Source organism: Melanerpes formicivorus, unplaced genomic scaffold (assembly GCF_026170545.1).
Source record: "Melanerpes formicivorus ecotype bairdi unplaced genomic scaffold, bMelFor1.0.p_v2 SCAF_211, whole genome shotgun sequence".
Classification (NCBI taxonomy): Eukaryota; Metazoa; Chordata; class Aves; order Piciformes; family Picidae; genus Melanerpes; species Melanerpes formicivorus.
Genome location: NW_027142563.1, coordinates 85,387 through 109,512, shown reverse-complemented (window position 1 = coordinate 109,512; position 24,126 = coordinate 85,387). Strand labels below are relative to the sequence as shown.

The window sequence follows — 24,126 nt, the reverse complement described above, 5'->3', positions numbered from 1 at the left end:
GGAGGGGTCTGGATCACAGCCCTGTGAGGAGAGGCTGAGGGAGCTGGGGTTGCTTAGCCTGGAGAAGAGGAGGCTCAGGGGAGACCTTCTTGCTCTCTACAACTCCCTGAAGGGAGGTTGTAGACAGGCAGAGGTTGGTCTCTTCTCCCAGGCAAGCAGCACCAGAACAAGAGGACACAGTCTCAAGCTGTGCCAGGGGAAGATTAGGCTGGAGGTGAGGAGAAAGTTCTTCCCAGAGAGAGTTGTTGGCCATTGGGATGTGCTGCCCAGGGAGGTGGTGGAGTCCCCATCCCTGGAGGTGTTCAAGAGGGGATTGGATGTGGCACTTGGTGCCATGGTTTAGTCATGAGGTCTGTGGTGACTGGTTGGACTTGGTGATCTTTGAGGCCTCTTCCAACCTTGGTGATTCTGTGTACAGATCTGCAAAGGGGGCTTAGAGTTGTTGGTTTGTGGATTGGTTTTTTTCCCCCCCAGGCTTTCTGCTGCCTAGTCCTGAATTTCAGGCTTTGTGCTGGCCTTGCAAGATTTGCTCAGGAGCATTGTCACCCAGCCCACACTCATTTCTGTTTGCACCCACCCTCAGGCAGCTGGCAGCATCTCCTGCATGCTGTGAGTTATTTGTACAGGGAAAACTGCCGACTGTGCTGCCCCCTGACATGCACCTGAATGGCAGTTGTGGGAAGGAAAGAAATGGAAGCCAATCCATCCTCCGAATACACAAATGGCTTGGGGGGGGTGGTGCTGCAATGTCTGATTTCAACAAAAAGGCTTCTTGCCTCAACAGCTAAAAAAAAAACCCACAACAGTCTGAGGTTTCCCTTCAGTGTCACAAGCAGTTAGTAAGAACAAACTGCCAGGGTGCAGCCAGCTGGGCTGGGAGGTTCTGAATGTGAAGGGTGCTGCAGTGCCCTGGGATTGTTTCCACAGGCTTCAGATAATCGAGGGGAAATGTGTCAGAGCCCAGAACCCCAGCATGGTGGGGGATGGAGATCACCCAGTCCAACCCCCCTGCTAAAGCCGGGCACCCACAGCAGCTTGCCCAGGAGCACAGTGGCCAGGGGGGTTTGGAAGATCTGCAGATCACAACCTCTCTGGGCAGCCTGCTCCAGGCCTCCAGCACCCTCACAACAAAGAATTCTCTCCTCCTGCTCAGGTGGAACCTCCTGGCTTCCAGTCTGTGCCCACTGCCCCTTGTGCTGTCCCTGGGCACCACTCAGCAGAGTCTGGCCCCAGCCTCTTGCCCCCCACAGCTCCTTTAGCTCTTGCTGAGCATTGCTCAGATGCCCTCTGGGGCTGCTCAGGGCTCTCAGCCTTTGCTCCTCCCAGAGCTGCTCCAGGCCCCTCAGCAGCTTTGTAGCCTCCCCTGGACTCTCTCCAGCAGTTCTCTGTCTCTCCTGAACTGGGGAGCCCAGAACTGAACCCAGCACTCCAGATGTGGCTTCACTCTTGCTCTTCTCAGCCTGCCCTGAGGATATGGCTCAAGCCAGCTTCAGGCTTCCATCAAACCTTAGGTTAAGTTGTTTTTTTCTTGGCAAAAGAAAGGACCTGGGGATACTGATTGACAGCTGGCTAAACATGAGCCAGCAGTGTGCCCAGGGGGGGCAAGAAGACCATGGCAGGGGGACTGGAAGTAGATGATCCTTGTGGTCCCTTCTGACCCTGACTGATACTATGGCACTATCAATGACATTGATGAGGGGACAGACAGTGTCTCCCTAGCAAGCTTGCTGAGCATACCCAACTGGGAGGCTTGGCTGATATGCCTGAAGGCTTTGAGGCTGTTCAGAGACGTGGACAGACTGAGAGCTGGGCAGAGAGGAACCTCAGGAGGTTCAAGAAGGATAAGTGCAGAGTCCTGCACCTGGGGAGGAAGAACAAACTGCAGCAGTAGAGGCTGGGAGGTGATCTGCTGGAGAGCAGCCCTGGGGAGAAGGACCTGGGAGTGCTGGTGGGCAGCAAGTTCTGCCTGGGACAGCAATGTGCCCTGGGGGCCAAGAGTAGGATAGGATAGGATAGGATAGGATAGGATAGGGTAGGATAGGATAGGATAGGATAGGATAGGATAGACCTGGATAGAGAAAAGAAAAGAAAAGAAAAGAAAAGAAAAGAAAAGAAAAGAAAAGAAAAGAAAAGAAAAGAAAAGAAAAGAAAAGAAAAGAAAAGAAAAGAAAAGAAAAGAAAAGAAAAGAAAAGAGAAAAGAAAAGAAAAGAAAAGAAAAGAAAAGAAAAGAAAAGAAAAGAAAAGAAAAGAAAAGAAAAGAAAAGAAAAGAAAAGAAAAGAAAAGAAAAGAAAAGAAAAGAAAAGAAAAGAAAAGAAAAGAAAAAAGATCTGGAAGAGACCTTCAAGATCACCGAGTCCAACCTATCACCCAGCACCACCTAATCAACTAACCCATGGCACCAAGCACCGCATCCAGTCTCCTCCTGAACACCTTCCAGTGATGGGGACTCCACCACCTCCCTGGGCAGCACATCCCAATGGCCATTCACTCTCTCTGTATAGAACTGGTTCCTAACCTCCAGCCTGAACCTCCCCTGGCACAGCCTGAGACTGCATCCTCTAAAAGGTTGTTAGCAGAGGATGGTTTCGATCCATCGACCTCTGGGTTATGGGCCCAGCACGCTTCCGCTGCGCCACTCTGCTCTTTGAGAAAGCCAATAGGATCCTGGGAGACATGAAGAGTGTGGCCAGCAGAGCCAGGGAGGTTCTCCTCCCCCTCTCCTCTGCCCTGCTGAGACCTCACCTGGAATATTGCATCCAGTGCTGGGCTCCCCAGTTCAGGAGGGACAGGGCTCTGCTGGAGAGAGTCCAAGGGAGGGCTCCAAGGCTGCTGAAGGGACTGCAGCACTGCCTGGGGAGGAGAGGCTGAGAGCCCTGGGGCTGTTTAGTCTGGAGAGGAGGAGATTGAGAGGGATTTAATTAATGTCTATAAATATCTGAGGGCTAAGGGTCAAGAGAGACCTTGTCCTGTGGTAGGACAAGGGATAATGAATATAAGCTATAGCACAGGTGACTCCACCTCAACATGAGGAGGAACTTCTTCCCTGTGAGGGTGACAGAGCCCTGGAGCAGGCTGCCCAGAGGGGCTATGGAGTCTCCTTCTCTGGGGACATTCAAGGCCCATCTGGATGTGTTCCTGTGTGACCTGTGCTGGATTCTATGGCCCTGCTCTGGCAGGGGGGTTGGCCTGGATGATCTCCAGAGGTCCCTTCCAACCCCTAACATCCTGTGAGCCCGTGACCTCTGCTCAGGCAAACAGCAGTTATCCAAGTGACATTTGGGAGCTGCCTTTTGGGTTGTGCTTTCCCATAACTGTGAGGGCTGGAAATGAGGTTTGTGTGGTTCTGGAAAGCTGAGGGTCTGAAGGAGTGACCTGTTTCTGGAAGCTGAAGCCATCACATCTTGTGAGGCTTGTGATGAATCCCTAGTGCTGGGAGAAGGCTGGCAAAGGGCTGAAGGGTTGGACTCGATGATCTCTGGAGGTCCCTTCCAACCCCTAGCATCCTGTGAGGCTGTAATGCCATACCTTCTCCTTGCTCCCCCCACCCATCTGCTTGCAATATTCATGCTGGAACACACATTGAAAACCAAGACAAGAAGGAGGAAGAAGAGCCCCAGACATTCATGTCGTGGGACCTGGCCCCATCTCATCCAGCTGAATATGAAGAGTGTCAGAATGAAGCCAGAAGAACTGGGCCCCAGCACTGCTTAAACCATCCAGCACTCATCATTAATAGCTTGTTATTGGCACTGCTGATGTGTGTTGCTATCACACACTGCACCCAGGCAGTACATAAATGTTTGCTTTAGCATATCCTTAATGTTGCTAATTTATCTGTGACTGTCACGCTGGGACTGTTAGCTCTGAACAAATGGCTGTTATTAATCACTGGAGGGCTATTAGACACCACAGCCAGGCTGGTAAATCACCTCAGGAGTGGCACTTGTAGGAACAGTCCAATCTGCAATTGCCTGGGTTCTGCTTGTGTGCTCAACACCTCTGGGATCAGAGCCAATGGGAGCCTGCAGGTGCTGCTCCTGTGTGTCAGAATCAGGCACTAAGAGCCTGCAGGTTCTGCTCCTGTGTGTCAGAATCAGGCACTGAAAGCCTGCAGGTTCTGCTCCTGTGTGTCAGAATCAGGCACTGAAAGCCTGCAGGTTCTGCTCCTGTGTGTCAGAATGAGAGGCACTGAGAGCCTGCAGGTTCTGCTCCTGTGTGTCAGAATCAGGCACTGAGAGCCTGCAGGTTCTGCTCCTGTGTGTCAGAATGAGAGGCACTGAGAGCCTGCAGGTTCTGCTCCTGTGTGTCAGAATCAGGCACTGAGAGCCTGCAGGTTCTGCTCCTGTGTGTCAGAATCAGAGGCACTGAGAGCCTGCAGGTTCTGCTCCTGTGTGTCAGAATCAGGCACTGAAAGCCTGCAGGTTCTGCTCCTGTGTGTCAGAATGAGAGGCACTGAGAGCCTGCAGGTTCTGCTCCTGTGTGTCAGAATCAGGCACTGAGAGCCTGCAGGTTCTGCTCCTGTGTGTCAGAATGAGAGGCACTGAGAGCCTGCAGGTTCTGCTCCTGTGTGTCAGAATCAGGCACTGAAAGCCTGCAGGTTCTGCTCCTGTGTGTCAGAATGAGAGGCACTGAGAGCCTGCAGGTTCTGCTCCTGTGTGTCAGAATCAGGCACTGAGAGCCTGCAGGTTCTGCTCCTGTGTGTCAGAATCAGGCACTGAGAGCCTGCAGGTTCTGCTCCTGTGTGTCAGAATCAGAGGCACTGAGAGCCTGCAGGTTCTGCTCCTGTGTGTCAGAATCAGGCACTGAGAGCCTGCAGGTTCTGCTCCTGTGTGTCAGAATCAGGCACTGAGAGCCTGCAGGTTCTGCTCCTGTGTGTCAGAATCAGGCACTGAGAGCCTGCAGGTTCTGCTCCTGTGTGTCAGAATCAGGCACTGAGAGCCTGCAGGTTCTGCTCCTGTGTGTCAGAATCAGGCACTGAGAGCCTGCAGGTTCTGCTCCTGTGTGTCAGAATCAGGCACTGAGAGCCTGCAGGTTCTGCTCCTGTGTGTCAGAATCAGAGGCACTGAGAGCCTGCAGGTGCTGCTCCTGTGTGTCAGAATCAGAGGCACTGAGAGCCTGCAGGTTCTGCTCCTGTGTGTCAGAATCAGAGGCACTGAGAGCCTGCAGGTTCTGCTCCTGTGTGTCAGAATCAGGCACTGAGAGCCTGCAGGTTCTGCTCCTGTGTGTCAGAATGAGAGGCACTGAGAGCCTGCAGGTTCTGCTCCTGTGTGTCAGAATCAGAGGCACTGAGAGCCTGCAGGTTCTGCTCCTGTGTGTCAGAATCAGGCACTGAGAGCCTGCAGGTTCTGCTCCTGTGTGTCAGAATCAGGCACTGAGAGCCTGCAGGTTCTGTTCCTGTGTGTCAGAATCAGAGGCACTGAGAGCCTGCAGGTTCTGCTCCTGTGTGTCAGAATCAGAGGCACTGAGAGCCTGCAGGTTCTGCTCCTGTGTGTCAGAATCAGGCACTGAGAGCCTGCAGGTTCTGCTCCTGTGTGTCAGAATGAGAGGCACTGAGAACCTGCAGGTTCTGCTCCTGTGTGTCAGAATCAGAGGCACTGAGAGCCTGCAGGTTCTGCTCCTGTGTGTCAGAATCAGAGGCACTGAGAGCCTGCAGGTTCTGTTCCTGTGTGTCAGAATCAGGCACTGAGAGCCTGCAGGTTCTGCTCCTGTGTGTCAGAATCAGGCACTAAGAGCCTGCAGGTTCTGCTCCTGTGTGTCAGAATCAGGCACTGAGTGCCTGCAGGTTCTGCTCCTGTGTGTCAGAATCAGGCACTAAGAGCCTGCAGGTTCTGCTCCTGTGTGTCAGAATGAGAGGCACTGAGAGCCTGCAGGTTCTGCTCCTGTGTGTCAGAATCAGGCACTAAGAGCCTGCAGGTTCTGCTCCTGTGTGTCAGAATCAGAGGCACTGAGAGCCTGCAGGTTCTGCTCCTGTGTGTCAGAATCAGAGGCACTGAGAGCCTGCAGGTTCTGCTCCTGTGTGTCAGAATCAGGCACTAAGAGCCTGCAGGTTCTGCTCCTGTGTGTCAGAATCAGGCACTGAGAGCCTGCAGGTTCTGTTCCTGTGTGTCAGAATCAGGCACTGAGAGCCTGCAGGTTCTGCTCCTGTGTGTCAGAATCAGGCACTAAGAGCCTGCAGGTTCTGTTCCTGTGTGTCAGAATCAGGCACTAAGAGCCTGCAGGTTCTGCTCCTGTGTGTCAGAATCAGGCACTAAGAGCCTGCAGGTTCTGCTCCTGTGTGTCAGAATCAGGCACTAAGAGCCTGCAGGTTCTGCTCCTGTGTGTCAGAATCAGGCACTGAGAGCCTGCAGGTTCTGCTCCTGTGTGTCAGAATCAGGCACTGAGAGCCTGCAGGTTCTGCTCCTGTGTGTCAGAATCAGGCACTGAGAGCCTGCAGGTTCTGCTCCTGTGTGTCAGAATCAGGCACTGAGAGCCTGCAGGTTCTGCTCCTGTGTGTCAGAATCAGGCACTGAGAGCCTGCAGGTTCTGCTCCTGTGTGTCAGAATCAGAGGCACTGAGAGCCTGCAGGTTCTGCTCCTATGTGTCAGAATCAGAGGCACTGAGAGCCTGCAGGTTCTGCTCCTGTGTGTCAGAATCAGGCACTGAGAGCCTGCAGGTTCTGCTCCTGTGTGTCAGAATCAGAGGCACTGAGAGCCTGCAGGTGCTGGTCCTGTTTGTCAGAATCAGAGGCACTGAGAGCCTGCAGGTTCTGCTCCTGTGTGTCAGAATCAGGCACTGAGAGCCTGCAGGTTCTGCTTCTGTGTGTCAGAATCAGGCACTGAGAGCCTGCAGGTTCTGCTTCTGTGTGTCAGAATCAGGCACTGAGAGCCTGCAGGTTCTGCTCCTGTGTGTCAGAATCAGGCACTGAGAGCCTGCAGGTTCTGCTCCTGTGTGTCAGAATCAGAGGCACTGAGAGCCTGCAGGTGCTGCTCCTGTGTGTCAGAATCAGAGGCACTGAGAGCCTGCAGGTTCTGCTCCTGTGTGTCAGAATCAGAGGCACTGAGAGCCTGCAGGTTCTGCTCCTGTGTGTCAGAATCAGGCACTGAGAGCCTGCAGGTTCTGCTCCTGTGTGTCAGAATGAGAGGCACTGAGAGCCTGCAGGTTCTGCTCCTGTGTGTCAGAATCAGAGGCACTGAGAGCCTGCAGGTTCTGCTCCTGTGTGTCAGAATCAGAGGCACTGAGAGCCTGCAGGTTCTGCTCCTGTGTGTCAGAATCAGAGGCACTGAGAGCCTGCAGGTTCTGCTCCTGTGTGTCAGAATCAGAGGCACTGAGAGCCTGCAGGTTCTGCTCCTGTGTGTCAGAATCAGAGGCACTGAGAGCCTGCAGGTGCTGCTCCTGTGTGTCAGAATCAGAGGCACTGGGAGTTTCACTCTGGATGTTAGGAAGAAATTCTTCCCAGAAAGAGAGATTGGCCATTGGGATGTGCTGCCCAGGGAGGTGGTGGAGTCACCATCCCTGGAGGTGTTTAAGAAGATCCTGGATGAAGCACTTGGTGCCATGGTTTAGTTGATTAGGTGGTGTTGGGTGATAGGTTGTATCTTGAAGATCTCTTCCAACCTGGTCCGTTCCGTTCCATTCCATTCCATTCCATTCTATTCTCCCCCTCTACCCTGCACTGTTGAGACCCCAACTGGAGCACTGTGTCCAGTTCTGGAGTCTCTATTACAGCAAAGATCTGGAAGTGCTGGAAGGTGTCCAGAGAAGGGCTATGAGGATGAGCAGAGGGCTGGAGCTGCTCTGCTGTGAGGACAGACTGAGGGAGTTGGGGCTGTTAAGTCTGGAGAAGAGAAGGCTCTGAGGAGACCTAATTGTGGCCTTCCAGTATCTGCAGGGGGCTCCAAGAAAGCTGGGGAGGGACTTTTGAGTGTGTCAGGGAGGGATAGGACTGGGGGGGATGGAGCAAAACTAGAAATGGGGAGATTGAGATTGGATGTGAGGAAGAAGTTGTTCCCCAGGAGGGTGGTGAGAGCCTGGCAGAGGTTGCCCAGGGGGGTGGTGGAAGCCTCCTGCCTGGAGGTGTTTGCAGCCAGGCTGGATGTGGCTGTGAGCAACCTGCTGCAGTGAGAGGTGTCCCTGGCCATGGCAGGGGGGTTGGAACTGGCTGAGCCTTGAGGTCCCTTCCAACCCTGACAATCCTGTGATTCTGAGAGGGGTAGGGAGCTGCTGGAGAAAGTCCTACAAAGGGCTATGAGGATGATGAAGGGACTTGAACACCTTTCCTATGCAGAAAGACTGAGTGACCAGAGGCTCTCTAGTTTGGAGAAGGCTCAGAGGGGATCTGATCAATGTCTATAAATATCTGAGGGGTGGATGTCAAGATGTAGGTGCCAGGCTCTTCTTGGTGGTACCCAGTGATAGGGCAAGTTAAAATGGGAGTAAGCTGGAACAGAAGAGATTGCACCTCAACATGAGGAGGCAGTTGTCTGGTGTGAGGGTGCTGGAGCTCTGGAGCAGGCTGCCCAGGGAGGTTGTGGAGTTCCCTTGTCTGGGGACTTTCAAGGCCCATCTGGATGTGTTCCTGTGTGACCTGCTCTGGGTGACCCTGCTTTGGTAGGGGGATTTGACCCAATGGAGTCCTTTCCAACCCCTAATCTGTGATCCTGTGATTCTGTGTTGTTCTCCTGGGACCAGTTGCTCCCCAGCACCCTTGCATTGGGGACCAGCGTGGATGTAAGTCAGTGAGGGCTTCATTTCTCTGGCAGCCTGGCCTGAAGCTCCCCAAGCTATCTTTTCTTGGCTGATGAGATGTGAAGTTGCAGGCAGGTAAAATACAGACAAAACAGTTTAACTGCCTCATTCCTTTACACCCAAGCTCTTTCCTGGCTGGTAATGGAAACCCAGAGCCTGCCTTGCTCAGAGCTCAGATCTAAACAGTAGCTGCTATAAAGTATTGGCTTGGAACATGAACTCTGCATGAAAGATGAAGGTGGGGGTGGGGGGCTGGGGGGGTGGATGATGTATTTTTGAAAGGATCTTAGTGGGCCCTAACTTAAAAGCATCAGGATAAATTCATTGCAGGTAATGCACCCTTAATTACTCATTTTGCTTGGCACCAGTTAAACAGCCAAGTAACGGCTCCTGTCTCTTTATATTTAGTCTATTATTGTTTGAAGAAGGCCAGGGGGAGGCCAGCAGTGTGCAGAAATGCAGTTCCCCCTTAGATACACACATCCATATTCCCAGCAGCCAGAGGAAAGGGGAACATAATCACCAGCAGCTGAGAGACAATGACATTTTTATAGACCTCCTGGCAAATCGGCCCTGGGAGAGAGCCTGACAACTCCTTGGCTTTCGACCACATTCCTCCACAAGCTCTGAGCAGGGAGCCTGGGGGAGCCCTGAGCTGCTCCCCTCCCCTGGAGCAGCTCTCCAGCAGCAGCTGCTTCATTAGGCTGGGCTGTTCCCCTTCCCTCTGCTGGTGGAGAAAACCAGAGGTAAGAGCAGGGCAGAGCTGGGTGGAGGAGGTGGCCCTGCTGCTGGGGTGAGATGCTCACATGGCTGAAGTTTGGAAAGCCAGGTCAGCCAAAGCAGAATCACAACATTATTTGGGTTGGAAAAGACCTCTAAGATCATTGAGCCCAACCATCAACTTAACACCACCATGACCATCAGGCCATGTCCCCAAGTGCCATGGCCACAGGTGTCTTGAACACCTCCAGGCATGGGGACTCCACCACCTCCCTGGGCAGCCTGCTCCAATCCCTGACCACTCCTGCAGCAAAGACATTTTTCCTCATCTCCAACCTAAACCTCTCCTGGTGCACTTCCTCTAGTCAAGGAATCATAGAATTCTTTTGGTTGCAAAAGATCAATGAGATCATCAAGTCCAGCTGTTGACCTGACACCACCATGCCATTAAACCATGTCCCAAAGTGCCATTTGCTTGTTCCTTGGGAGCAGAGCCCAAACCCCCCCACCTCACTCCAACCTCCTTTCAGGGAGCTGTAGAGAGCAATGAGGTCTCCCCTCAGCCTCCTCTTCTCCAGACTAACCCCCCCCAGCTCCCTCAGCTGCAACTCCCCAGCCCTGTTCTCCAGACCCTTCCCCAGCTTTGCTGCCCTTCTCTGGACACACTCCAGCCCCTCAGTGTCCTTCTTGGAGTAAGTGACCCAAAACTGAACCCAGGATTTGGGGTGCAGCCTCAGTAATGTTGAGTACAGGGGGACAAGCAGCTCTCTAGTCCTGCTGGAGTCCCTTTGGAGCCTTCTCTTCTCCAGGCTGATCAGACCTAGCTCCCACAGCCTGTCCCCATACAGGAAGTACTGATGCCCATGGCTGATGTCTGTCACTGCCATTCACCTGAAGGAACCGATTCTGATCCTGCTTTTCCACTGAGCAGGGTCTGCTACAGGAAGGATCTGGAGGTGCTGGAACAATTCCAGAGAAGGGCCATGAGGATGAGCAGAGGGCTGGAGCTGCTCTGCTGTGAGGACAGACTGAGGGAGTTGGGGTTGTGCAGTCTGGAGAAGAGAAGGCTCCAAGGAGACCTCATTGTGGCCTTCCAGTATCTGAAGGGGGCTCCAAGAAAGCTGGGGAGGGACTTTTGAGGGTGTCAGGGAGTGATAGGAGTGGGGGCAATGGAGCAAAACTAGAAGTAGGTCAATTCAGATTGGATGTGAGGAAGAAGTTGTTCCCCATGAGGGTGGTGAGAGCCTGGCACAGGTTGCCCAGGGAGGTGGTGGAAGCCTCCTGCCTGGAGGTGTTTGCAGCCAGGCTGGATGTGGCTGTGAGCAACCTGCTGCAGTGTGAGGTGTCCCTGGCTATGGCAGGGGGGTTGGAGCTGGCTGAGCCTTGAGGTCCCTTCCAAGCCTGACAGTTCTGTGATTGTAGTGGCCCTGGTGGTGGTGAGCTGGTGGTTTGGCCTGGTGATCTTAGAGGTCTTTCCCAACCCAAACACTTGCATGCTTCTATAAATTATCCTGCTGCAACACACCTTTCCCCAAGCCAGCCTTCAGCTGGCACAGTGATGCTGAAGGCAGGGGGAGCTGACCCCAGAGGGGTGACAGCTGGGTAGTGGGAAAACCACTCAGCCCAGGGGGAGCAGCAGGAGCTGTCTGAGCTGGGAACACTGGGTTCTCCCAGAGCTGTGCTTTGTACTGCAGCAGTGCAATAAAAGCAGGCTGGGATGAAAGGAGCAGAGGCCAGCACAGTGTGGCTCTGCAGAAATGAGCCTCCATCTCCAGAATTTATAGGGGAGAAATTCCTTTCTGTATCTGCATGCTTGCTGAGCAGGATTTTATAGAGTTCTCTAGCAGGGATGTAATTCACTTTGCTTTCTCCCCCTCCCCACCCCCCCTACCCCTGTTCCTTAGGATGCCCTAATCCTTGGGCTGGTGATTGTTCCCTCCAAGTTCTTTTTCAAAGCAGCCAGAGGCTTTCTTTGGGGGCTGTTTTAATAAGGTGCTGTTTGCATTTCATAACTTGCAGTGTTTCATAAGGTAGAAGGCCAAAGCACTTCAGATGTTCACCATTACGAGGAGAGGCTGAGGGAGCTGGGGGTGTTCAGCCTGGAGAAGAGGAGACTTTAGAGGGGACCTCATCACTCTCTACAACTGCCTAAAAGGAAGCTGTAGTCAGGTGGGGGTCAGGCTCTTCTGCCAGGCAACCAGTGACAGGACGAGAGGGCAGGGTATGAAGCTGCACCAGGGGAGGTTTAGGTTGGATATTAGGAAGCACTTCCTCACAGAGAGGCTGATTAGGCAATGGGATGTGCTGCCCAGGGAGGTGGTGGAGTTGCCATCACTGGAGGTCTGTAAGAAAAGCTTGGATGTGGCACTTGGTGGCAGGGTTTAGCTGATGTGGTGGTGTTAGGCCACAGGCTGGACTTGATCTCAGAGGTCTTTTCCAGCCTCAGTCATTCTGTGATTAGCAAGGCCAGGAGCAAAGTGACATTTCCTGGTGAACCCTGTCTGTTTAGCATTCATTTGAGGCTTTGGTGCTCACTGTGGCCACTGTCCTCTTGCCTTTTCTAGCCATGGTGTCCCTCTGGTCATGGTGCCATGTGGACTTGGTGCTTCAAGACCTGGTTTCATTCACAGGATTCATCAGGTTGGAAGGGACCTTCAAAGGTCATCTTGTCCAACCCTCCTGCAGGCAGCAGGGACTCCTCCAACTAGAGCAGGGTGCCCAGGGCCACATCAAGTCTGATCTTGAATGTCTCCAGGGATGGAGCTTCAACCACATCCCTGGACAACCTGTTCCAGTATTTCACCACCCTCATTGTGCACAACTTCCTTCTGATGTCCAACCTAACTCTGCCCTGCTCCAGTTTCAAACCACTGCCTCTTGTCCCTTCCAAACAGTCCCTCCCCAGCCTGCCTGGAGGTCCCCTTCAGCTATTGAAATGCACTCTCATGGCCATGGTGGTGTTAGGCTGCTGGCTGGACTTGAGGATCTTGGAGGTGTTTTCCATCTGGAGTAATTCTCTGATTGTGGTGCAGGAGTGAGAAGGCTGTGTTCTGCCTGGCTGGCTGGGGAATGGCCAGGTTTCCAGCAGGTCTGACTTCCAGCTAAGCTGAAGGATGACATCCCAGTACAGACACTTGAGATAAGTGGAAAGAAAGAACAAGAGAAAGGGAAACCTCATCAGGCCCAGGGGAGCCTCCACTGCCTGGTTTTCTTCAGGAGGCACAAGGCAGGTCATGGTGTTGGTCATGAACACCACCAGCAGGCTAGGGAAGAGCAAACAAAGCCTCAGTTTTCCACTGGCATGATGCTTGGCTGCTAGGAAGGAGCAAGCAAAGCCTCAGTTTTCCACTGGCATGATGCTTGGCTGCTAGGAAGGAGCAAGCAAAGCCTCAGTTTTACATGTGCATGATGCTTGGCTGCTAGGAAGGAGCAAGCAAAGCCTCAGTTTTACATGGGCATGATGCTTGGCTGCTAGGAAGGAGCAAGCAAAGCCTCAGTTTTACATGGGCATGATGCTTGGCTGCTAGGAAGGAGCAAGCAAAGCCTCAGTTTTACATGGGCATGATGCTTGGCTGCTAGGAAGGAGCAAGCAAAGCCTCAGTTTTGCACTGGCATGATGCTTGGCTGCTAGGAAGGAGCAAGCAAAGCCTCAGTTTTACATGGGCATGATGCTTGGCTGCTAGGAAGGAGCAAGCAAAGCCTCAGTTTTACATGGGCATGATGCTTGGCTGCTAGGAAGGAGCAAGCAAAGCCTCAGTTTTACATGGGCATGATGCTTGGCTGCTAGGAAGGAGCAAGCAAAGCCTCAGTTTTACATGGGCATGATGCTTGGCTGCTAGGAAGGAGCAAGCAAAGCCTCAGTTTTACATGGGCATGATGCTTGGCTGCTAGGAAGGAGCAAGCAAAGCCTCAGTTTTGCACTGGCATGATGCTTGGCTGCTAGGAAGGAGCAAGCAAAGCCTCAGTTTTCCACTGGCATGATGCTTGGCTGCTAGGAAGGAGCAAGCAAAGCCTCAGTTTTCCACTGGCATGATGCTTGGCTGCTAGGAAGGAGCAAGCAAAGCCTCAGTTTTCCACTGGCATGATGCTTGGCTGTTAGGAAGGAGCAAGCAAAGCCTCAGTTTTACATGGGCATGATGCTTGGCTGCTAGGAAGGAGCAAGCAAAGCCTCAGTTTTACATGGGCATGATGCTTGGCTGCTAGGAAGGAGCAAGCAAAGCCTCAGTTTCACATGGGCATGATGCTTGGCTGCTCCAGGTTGTCTGCTTTTTACTTGTTGCATCTACAGGGATTGGAGATCTTGGTCTCAGACACTGGAAGTTCAGTGGTTTGGAGGCAAGCTATCTAAGAGATACTGGTAGACACAGGGCTGGGAAGGAGCATTGCCAGGAAGTAACCTCATCTCCAGGAGACCCCTCTGCAGTCATGGCTGAGCTGCCTGATGGAGATGTGTAGTCCTCACCTTTCAGCCCAGTTCTCAGGGCCAGGCTGCCTGCCCAGGCATGGCATGTGGGGACATGTGAGAAGGCAAACCAGAGCCTTCAGTGCCACAGGAGAAGAGCAGGAGTGAGGAAGCTGTATGGAACAGATGTGAGTCACTCTTCTGGGAGGTGCTTAGCATCCTCAGCAGTGCAGGTGGTAAATGATGTCATGTGCAGGCATGATTCAACCCTGGAGAGGAATAAGCTCTTACTAAGGGCATCTCACAACAGAAGGCAGCTCCTGCAGCTATGTGCAGGTCTGATCTGCAAGATGCCAGATGCTTCGTGTAAGCTGCTGAGCTCACTCAGCCCTGGGTCCCAGAGCACCATGTCCACAGGTGCCTTGGAACACCTCCAGGGCTGGGGACTCCACCACCTCCCTGGGCAGCCTCTGCCAATCCCTGACCACTCTTGCAGCAAAGAGATTTTCCCTCATCTCCAACCTCACCCTCTCTTGGCATAATTCCAGGCCATTTCCTCTCCTTCTATCAGCTGAGATTAGGGAGAAGAGACCAAGCCCCACCTCACTGCAGCCTCTTTTCAGGGAGTTGTGGAGACCAATGAGGTCTCCCTTCAGGCTCTTCTCCAGACCAAACAACCCCAGTTCCCTCAGCTGCTCCTCCCCAGCCCTGTTTTCCTGACCCTTCCCCAGCTTTGCTTCCATTCTCTGGACACACAGCAGCCCCTCAATGTCCTTCTTGAAGTGAGGGACCCAAAACTGAACCCAGGATTTGATGTGTGGTCTCACCAGTGCCCAGTACAGGAGGACAATCCCTGCCCTGCTCCTGCTGGCCAGGCATTACTGATCCAGGCCAGGATGCTGGTGGCCTTCTTGGCCACCTGAGCACACTGCTGCCTCATCTTCAGAAGCTGTCAATCAGCAGCCCCAGGTGTCTTTCCACCTGGTGACTTTCAGCCACTCTGCCCCAAGCCTGGAGCATTCCTGGGGTTGGTGTGACCCAAGCACAGGACCCAGCAGTTGGCTGTGTTAAACCTCATCACATCAGCCTCAGCCATTGATCCAGCCTGGCCAAATCACAGAATTGTCAGGCTTGGAAGGGACCTCAAGGCTCAGCCGCTTCCAACCTCCCTGCCATGGCCAGGGACACCTCACACTGCAGCAGGTTGCTCACAGCCACATCCAGCCTGGCTGCAAACACCTCCAGGCAGGAGGCTTCCACCACCTCCCTGGGCAACCTGTGCCAGGCTCTCACCACCCTCCTGGGGAACAACTTCTTCCTAACATCCTCAAATCCCTTTGCAGAGCCTTCCTACCCTCAAGCAGACCAAGACTCCCACCCAGTTTGGTGTCATCTGCACTGTCAGTGCCTCTCTTGCTCCTTCGTCCCTCCTCTCCTGGGCGCACAGCGAGGAGCAGAGCCGCCGGCAACGCGAGGCAGCGAGATCAGTTCCACGAAGAGCAGCTCAAGCGTGGCAGCTCCTGGTGCTTCCCAGGGTGCAAGTGAAGGCATCCTCAGAGGGAGCAGAAGGAATTTGTGATGTCAGCCCCATAAATCTCCTGTCTCTTTTCCACCTCCACTGGAAGGCAGCGAAATCCCTTTCCGATAGCATCTCCAAGTCGCTGGGAGCAATTTTGCAGCTCGTGGTAATTGCAATCTTCTGCTGAATGCCTCTGAGCCCTTAATAACTTTGTAATTAAAGTGCAATTAACAAATTAACTCCTGTGTATCAACTGGAATGCTAATGTCGTCGTTAATGAGGAGATAATTAGCTGGTGTCGCGGGAGGGACTCGCGGGGCGTCTTCCAAGACTCAAACCCCTTTCTTTTGGCTGATGCAGGAGGTTAATGGAGTTGGCTGTGGATGAATGAAGGGAGGGAAGAATGAATGAATTGTCCTTCCATGACGTGTGGTGGAGCAGTTGGAGATAGCCAGGTAAGCAGAGCACAGAGCTTCCTCAGTCAGTCAGTTTCTAGGCAGCCGGCCAGTGCTTCACAAAGGTTTTCTCCAGCACAACTGGAACGCTCATTAAAACACTCTGCTGGGCTTTGAGAAGGGCTTAGCAGGTGATGAAACCACTCAGCACCAGCCAGGCCGGGAGGCACCACCCTCCTGCTTCCAAAAACTCCCTCTGCAGCTCGTCCGTGCTTCACTCCTGCCCCACTGGGTGAGCTGCGACCCCCGGCACGGCCCTGCCTGCCCCAGCTCTGCTGGACACAGCTTCCCTCCCCAGATGCTGTCATGCCTTCTGGCTGTACCTTGGCAGCCTGGCAAAGGTGTCCATCTTTGTTAAGAGGGACTGCAAGAGTCAGTCCCAAATGGAGATGAGGTTTGGGCTGTTCATAGAATCACAGAACTGTCAGGGTTGGAAGGGACCTCAAGGCTCAGCCAGTCCCAACCCCCTGCCATGGGCAGGGACACCTCACACTACAGCAGGTTGCTCACAGCCACATCCAGCCTGGCTGCAAACACCTCCAGGCAGGAGGCTTCTTCCACCACCTCCCTGGGCAACCTGTGCCAGGCTCTCACCACCCTCCTGGGGAACAACTTCTTCCTCACATCCAATCTGCATCTCCCCATTTTTAGTTTTGTTCCATTCCCCCCAGTCCTATCCCTCCCTGACACCCTCAAAAGTCCCTCCCCAACTTTCTTGGAGCCCCCTTCAGATACTGGAAGGCCACAATTAGGTCTCCTTGGAGCCTTCTCTTCTCCAGACTGAACAGCCCCAACTCCCTCAGTCTGTCCTCATAGCAGAGCAGCTCCAGCCCTCTGCTCACACAAGGGTGGGAAGGCAAAGGAAGGACAGAAACATTCCATCAGGGAGGCTGACTCAAAAGCAAGAAATGTTGCCTGCTGTGGTGCTGGGTATGGGGTGAAGGGAACTGCAGGAGAATTGTGGGGCCACAAGGGAGGGGGACACAGGAGAAGTCAGTGGGTAATGTGGTAGGACCTGGAGTGGCCAATACAGTCTCTGAGATTGAGAGAGTTAGTATCATAGTATCAGTCAGGGTTGGAAGGGACCATAAGGATCATCTAGTTCCTACCCCCCTGCCATGGGCAGGGACATCCCACACTAGATCAGGCTGCCCAGAGCCTCATCCAGCCTGGGCTTAAACACTTCCAGGGATGGGGCCTCAACCACCTCTCTGGACAACCCATTCCAGGGCTTCACCACTCTCATGGTGAGAACTGGGGCTTCAGATCACAAGCAGCTCTTCTCTTCTCCAGCAGCTGATCATTTATCACAGAATCATAGAATGGTTTGGGCTGGAAAAGCCCTTCAAGCTCACCCAGTCCAACATCACCCCAACACCACCATGGTCATCAAACCCTGTCCCCAGGTGCCATGGCCACACACTTCTTGAACACCTCCAGGGCTGGGGACTCCACCACCTCCCTGGGCAGCCTCTTCCAATCCCTGACCACTCCTGCAGCAAAGAAATTGTTCTTCATCTTCAACCTAACCCTTCCCTGGTGCATCTTGAGGCCATTTCCACTTGTCCTATCACCTGATACCATGGAGAAGAGACCAACCCCTACCTGTCACCATCTGTTTGCTGTTAGCTGTTGAATATTGAGGGTTTGAAGGTTGGCCTCATCAGGTCTAAACATGTTCTTTATGCCTCTGGGTGAAGATGGAGCTCCAGACTGCAGGGTGTGGGTGGTTCATCACCATCAGATGGTTCTAGAAGCACTGACAAAGGGAAGTGAGGCCCTCTATGTGGCTTTCTGGCATTTTCCATTTCTTGTTGGGTTCATTGCCATTCAGACAGGCCCTCATCTTCCCCACTGCTCCCCAGCCCTCTCACAGCACCACCACTAGCTGCAAAGTGCTCTGCAGAAGGGCTGACTTGATGAAAAAGTGCTGCCAAGTTCTCTCTGGTTTGGGACTTGAGGGAGTCACCAGTGAAATAATGAGGTCTCAGTGATGTAGACTCCCCTGGGGTGCTGCAGGGAGCCTGCTGATTTGCCACCCCCCACCCCCACCCCGTGCTCGTGGGGGCTGTGGATGCAGAGATGGAATGAGTGTGCTCTGAAGTGGGGCACACCAAGCTGCCCTCCCTGCAGTTCAGCTGTCCCAGTCCAGCTCTGCAGCCTGGATGTGGACAGGCTGGGAAGGGGGAGAGCTCATTCTTGAGGAATTTGCTCTTGTTACTTGGCTTTCACTTCTCCTTTGCTCAATTTCATCTCATTACCCACAGCTACACCCTGCTGGGCCATGTGGCAGAGCTCAAGCAGGTATCTAAAAGGCTACAGAGTGAGCCAATTGCTGAGGCTGAAACCCAACCCATCCCACCCCACCCCACCCCATGACATCATTCATCTTCAGTGTGCTGAAATCTCTCAAGATACAGCAGGGCTGCAAAGGGCCAGGCCAGTGGCACAGGTATTTCCTTCTCCCTTGTGGTCATAGGATCACAGAACTGTTTGGAAAAGAGCTTCAGCATCATCCAGTCCAACCATCAAGCCAACACCACCATGCCCACTAAGTCACTTTCCCAAGTGCCCTGTCCACAGGGCTCTTGAACACCTCCAGGGGTGGTTGACTCTACCACCTCTTTGGACAGGTTTACAGAATCAATAAGGTTGGAAGAGACCTCAAAGATCATGGAGTCCAACCTGTCACCCAACACCTCATGACTAACTAAACCATGGCACCAAGTGCCACATCCAATCCCCTCTTGAACACCTCCAGGGATGGGGACTCCACCACCTCCCTGGGCAGAACATCCCAATGGCCAATCTCTCTTGCTGGGAAGAACTTTCTCCTCACCTCCAGCCTCAACCTCCCCTGGCACAGCCTGAGACTGTGTCCTTTTGTTCTGGTGCTGCTTGCCTGGGAGAAGAGACCAACCCCCACCTGGCTACAACCTCCCTTCAGGGAGTTGGAGAGAGCAATGAGGTCTCCCCTGAGCCTCCTCTTCTCCAGGCTAAGCAACCCCAGCTCCCTCAGCCTCTCCTCACAGGGCTGTGCTCCAGACCCCTCCCCAGCCTCATTGCCCTTCTCTGGGCACCTTCAAGTCTCTCAATGTCCTTCTGGAACTGAGGAGCCCAGAACTGGACACAGGACTCAAGGTGTGGCCTGACCAGTGCTGAGCACAGGGCAGAATGACCTCCCTGCTCCTGGTGGCTTGTGGTAGAGGGTCTTGAAAGTTCCTCAACAGGAGAGGATGTGGGGCTGCTGGCTTACAAAGGCTGAAGATGAGCCAGCAGTGTGCCAGGTGGCCAAGAAGACCAACAGCTTCCTCCCTGGATCACCAGTAGTGTGTCCAGCAGGAGTAGAGCAGGCATTGTCCCTCTCTCCTGGGCACTGGTGAGGCCACACCTCCAATACTTGGTTCAGTGTTTGGGCTCTGACTCCAAGAAGGACATTGAGGAGCTGGAGTGAGTCTAGAGAAGGGCAATGAAGCTGAGGAAGGGCCTGGAGAACAGGGCTGGTGAGTAGCAGCTGAGGGAACTGGGGGTGTTTAGCCTGGGGAAGAGGAGGCTGAGGGCAGACCTCATTGCTCTACACAATTCCCTGAGAGGAGGTGGGGGTTGGTCTCTTCTCCCTAGTCTCAGGTGATAGAGGAGAATAAATGGAGAGTTAGGTTGGAGATCAGGGACAATTTCTTAGCTGCAAGAGTGGTCAGGGATTGGCAGAGGCTGCCCAGGGAGGTGGTGGAGTCCCCAGCCCTGGAGGTGTTCCAAGGCACCTGTGGACATGGTGCTCTGGGACCCAGGGCTGAGTGAGCTCAGCAGCTGGCCATGTCACATGGGGCCATGGTTTAGTGGGCATGGTGGCGTTGGGGTGCTGGTTGGACTGGGTGATCTTGGAGGTCTTTTCCAGCCCAAACCATTGTATGATTCTGTGATAAATGATCAGCTGCTGGAGAAGTGAGGAGCTGCTTGTGATCTGAAGGCCCAGCTCAATCTCAGGGGCTTGACATTAATGATGTGCCCTGTGCTCTCCTGCCCAGCACTGCTTTCCTCTCTTAGCTCAGCCATAATATCCTGCAGATAAACATTCCCCCCCCCCGTCCCCTTCCCCCATGCTCCTCAGATCTACAAAGAGAGGAGAGGTAGCTTTGGACTCTGTATTTATAGACAGATTTGGAGCCATAAATTGGACCTTGCTGCTGCCTGCATTCCCTCAAGGACCAATAAAGCCTCCACACGTCAGCTGAGTCGTATTTTACTGGGGTTTGCTTTCATGACTTCAAGAGTGTTTGCTCTGTCCCTCCAGCAGCATTCCATGAATAACCTGCTCCTGCAATTAATCCCAAATTACTCAGGCAGGGGGACTCCCTTTTCCTTTGCAACCAGAACAAGCTTTAAAAAGTTATTGCTTACCTCCCCCCCTGTTTTCCTTAAAGGCTTCTTTAATCAGGCCAAATGGGGCTGAAAAGCATTGGAGCTCTCTGGGCTTCTTTCATGCTCAGTCTGCTTAAAATCAGGGGACAGAGTGGCTGGAGAGCAGCCAGGCAGAAAGGGACCCCGGGGTAGTGGTTGACAGCAGCTGAACAGGAGCCAGCAGTGTGCCCAGGGGGCCAAGAAGGCCAAGGGCATCCTGGCCTGCATCAGGAACAGTGTGGCCAACAGGAGCAGGGAAGTCCTTGTGCCCTGTGCTCAGCACTGGTCAGGCCACACCTTGAGTCCTGTGTCCAGTTCTGGGCTCCTCAGGTTAGGAAGGGCATTGAGAGACTTGAAGGTGTCCAGAGAAGGGCAACAAAGCTGGGGAGGGGTCTGGAGCACAGCCCTGTGAGGAGAGGCTGAGGGAGCTGGGGTTGCTTAGCCTGGAGAAGAGGAGACTCAGGGGAGACCTTCTTGCTCTCTCCAACTCCCTGAAGGGAGGTTGTAGCCAGGTGTGAGCTGCCCCATGGCTGGAAGCATTGCAGGTCAGGTTGGTTGGGGCTGTGAGCATCCTGCTCTGGTTGCAGATGCCCCTGCTGGCTGCAGGAAGGTTGGATTGGATGAGCTTTGAAAGCTCTTTCCAACCCAAACCCATCTGTACATCCTAGGCAAAAAGAGTTAAAGGCAAAAAGAGTTGATGTAGCAACACAAAGCTGATGGACTAATAACATCAAAACATTTCACATTGAAACTGCTGCATAAAGGTTCTTTACTCATGGCATGCTGGAGAAGGGTGTGGGGAGTGATAGTGAAACAGTTGGATTTGAAGAGCTCTTATCCAAGTTTCTAGGCAGCTGTCCCATGAGCTGTGTGGTGGAGGCTGCCTTTCCTCACCTGAAGGGAGGTTGTAGCCAGGAGGGGGTTGATGTCTTCTCCCAGGCAACCAGCACCAGAACAAGAGGACACAGTCTCAAGCTGTGCCAGGGGAGGTTTAGGCTGGAGGTGAGGAGAAAGTTCTTCCCAGAGAGAGTTGTTAGCCATTGGAATGTGCTGCCCAGGGAGGTGGTGGAGTCCCCAGCCCTGGAGGTGTTCAAGAGGGGATTGGATGTGGCACTTGGTGCCATGGTTTAGTTGTCAGGAGGTGTTGGGTGCCAGGTTGGACTCGATGATCTTTGAGGTCTCTTCCAACCTTGGTGATTCTGTGATTCTGTGTGATTCTGTGAATGGAGGGATGAGGCTACACAGCATCCCCAGGGAGGTGGTGGAAGCCTGGACAATGAGGCTGGGGAGGGGTCTGGAGCACAGCCCTCTGAGGAGAGGATGAGGCAGCTGGGGTTGCTTAGCCTGGAGAAGAGGAGGCTCAGGGGAGACCTTCTTGCTGTCTACAACTCCCTGAAGGGAGGTTGTAACCAGGTGGGGGTTGGTCTCTTCTCCCAGGCAGGCACTCAGCACCAGAACAAGAGGACACAGTCTCAAGCTGTGCCAGGGGAGGTTTAGGCTGGAGGTGAGGAGAAAGTTCTTCCCAGCAAGAGAGATTGGGCACTGGGATGTGCTGCCCAGGGAGGTGGTGGAGTCCCTGTCCCTGGAGGTGTTCACAAAAGGCTTGGGTGTGGCACTTGGAGCCATGGTTTAGTTGTCAGGAGGTGTTAGGTATTAGGTGATAGGCTGGCCTTGATGATCTCTGAGGTCTTTCCCAGCCTGGGTGTTTCTATGAGTGTGCTGAGCCCCGATGCAGGGGGGTGCCTGTGCTGGGCAGCTGGCAGTGCTCTGTCTGCACAGGGGCAGTGTGTGCCTGCCGCCCACCCTGCTCTCTGCACTCCCTGGCTCTGCCTCTGCTCTGCGCTGCCGCCGCGCAGCCGGAGGCTGCTGTGGGAAGTGCGTGGGGCTCAGCTCCTCCGTGGGCTCCTCTGTTTAGTCTGGGCTAAGAGACTCGGTGGCGCGGTGACTTCATGGCCTGGTGATGGATTTAGTGGAGCTGGGATGTGGCAGACAGGGCTGTTTGTGCACGGGGGCTGAGGCAGGCAGTGTACAGCAGGCACGGCCCCCCAGCCCTCTGCCAGCTGCTCCTTTACCTTGACTGCTCTGCCGAGACATCAAATGGCTTTTCTGGGGGGGGCAGGGGGTGGGAGTGGGGGCAGGGGGAGTCAGAGCCATAGAATCATAGAAGTGTTTGAGTTGGAAGACCTGCAAGATCATCAAATCCCAGTGTTCAGCCAGCACTGCCAGGTCACCACTAAACCATGGCCCTCAGCATCATGTTTATAGGGCTTTGAAATCCCTCCAGGGATGGGGACTCCACCACTGCCCCAGGCAGCCTATTCTAGCGTTTGACAGCCCTTTGGGGGAAGAAATTGCTCCTCATGTCCAAGCTAAACATTGCCTGGGGCAGCTTGAGGCCATTTCCTCTTGTCCAGTCACTAGTTCCTTGGGAGAAGAGACCAACCCCCCCCCTCACTGAGAGGCAGGGACACCTCTCAGCTAGACTTGGTTGCCCAAGGGTTCAACCCAAGAGAGGGGTTGGTCTCTTCTCCCAGGCAACCAGCAGCAGAACAAGAGGACACAGTCTCAAGCTGTGCCAGGGGAAGTTTAGGCTGGAGGTGAGGAGAAAGTTCTTCCCAGAGAGAGTCATTAGCCATTGGGATGTGCTGCCCAGGGAGGTGGTGGAGTCCCCATCCCTGGAGGTGTTCAAGAGGGGATTGGATGTGGCACTGGGAGCCATGGTTTAGTTAGTCATGAGGTGTTGGGTGATAGGCTGGACTTGATGATCTTTGAGGTCTTTTCCAACCTCTATGATTCTATGATCAGCCTGGCCTTGAACACCTTCAGGGTGGAGGCACCCACAACCACTCTGGGCAACCTATTGCTGCGTCTCACCACTCTTGTATTGAAGAACTTGGAGAGAAGAGATGATGTCCCTTATAACCAGGGTCTAAAAACCTGCAGTGACCTGTGGGATAAAGTGTACAGTGTAGAGTGTTTGCCTCTCTGGAGAGGTTAGGTGTTGAAACAGACTGCCCAGGGAGGTAGTGGAGTCACCATGCCTGGAGGTATTCAAGAAACATGTGGCCATGGCACTTTGGGACATGGTTTAGTGGCCTTGGAGGTGTTGGATTGATGGTTGGACTCAATGACCTTGGAGGTCTTTTCCAACCAAAACAATTCTGTGATTCTGTGTACCACCACCACCACACTGCCACCAATTCATTCACCAGAGAAGGGCAAGGAGGCTGGGGAGGGGTCTGGAGCACAGCCCTGTGAGGAGAGGCTGAGGGAGCTGGGGTTGCTTAGCCTGGAGAAGAGGAGGCTCAGGGGAGACCTTCTTGCTCTCTCCAACTCCCTGAAGGGAGGTTGTATCCAGGTGGGGGTTGGTCTCTTCTCCCAGGCAAGCAGCACCAGAACAAGAGGACACAATCTCAAGCTGTGCCAGGGGAGGTTTAGGCTGGAGGTGAGGAGAAAGTTCTTCCCAGCAAGAGAGATTGGCCATTGGGATGTGCTGCCCAGGGAGGTGGTGGAGTGCCCATCCCTGGAGGTGTTCAAGAGGGGATTGGATGTGGCATTTGGAGCCATGGTTTAGTAGCCATGAGGTGTTGGGTGACAGGTTGGACTTTCTCCTCACCTCAGAAGGAGTAATTGGCCCTTGAGATGTGCTGCCGAGGGAGGTGGTGGAGTCACCATCCCTGGAGGTGTTTAGGAAGAGCCTGGATGAGGCCCTTGGTGCCATGGTTCAGTTGATCAGATGGTGTTGGGTGACAGGTTGGACCTGATGATCTCTGAGGTCTTTTCCAACCTGGTTACTTCAATTCCATTCTATTTAATGGCAGCATTGTTGGCTGCTGCACACATCAAGGGAATGAATTTATAGCTTGACAAGAATAACACTCAGCATCTGCTGCTCTTCCTGAGCTA

At 53.6% G+C, this 24,126-nt stretch overlaps 1 non-coding gene across 1 annotated transcript; it reads right to left on the bottom strand.

Moving 5' to 3' along the window:
• Positions 1 to 2,572: 2,572 nt before the first annotated feature.
• On the bottom strand, positions 2,573 to 2,644 carry TRNAM-CAU (transfer RNA methionine (anticodon CAU)). The gene has a single exon. It is a non-coding gene; the product is annotated as a tRNA-Met (tRNA).
• Between the last annotated feature and the right edge of the window lie 21,482 nt (positions 2,645 to 24,126).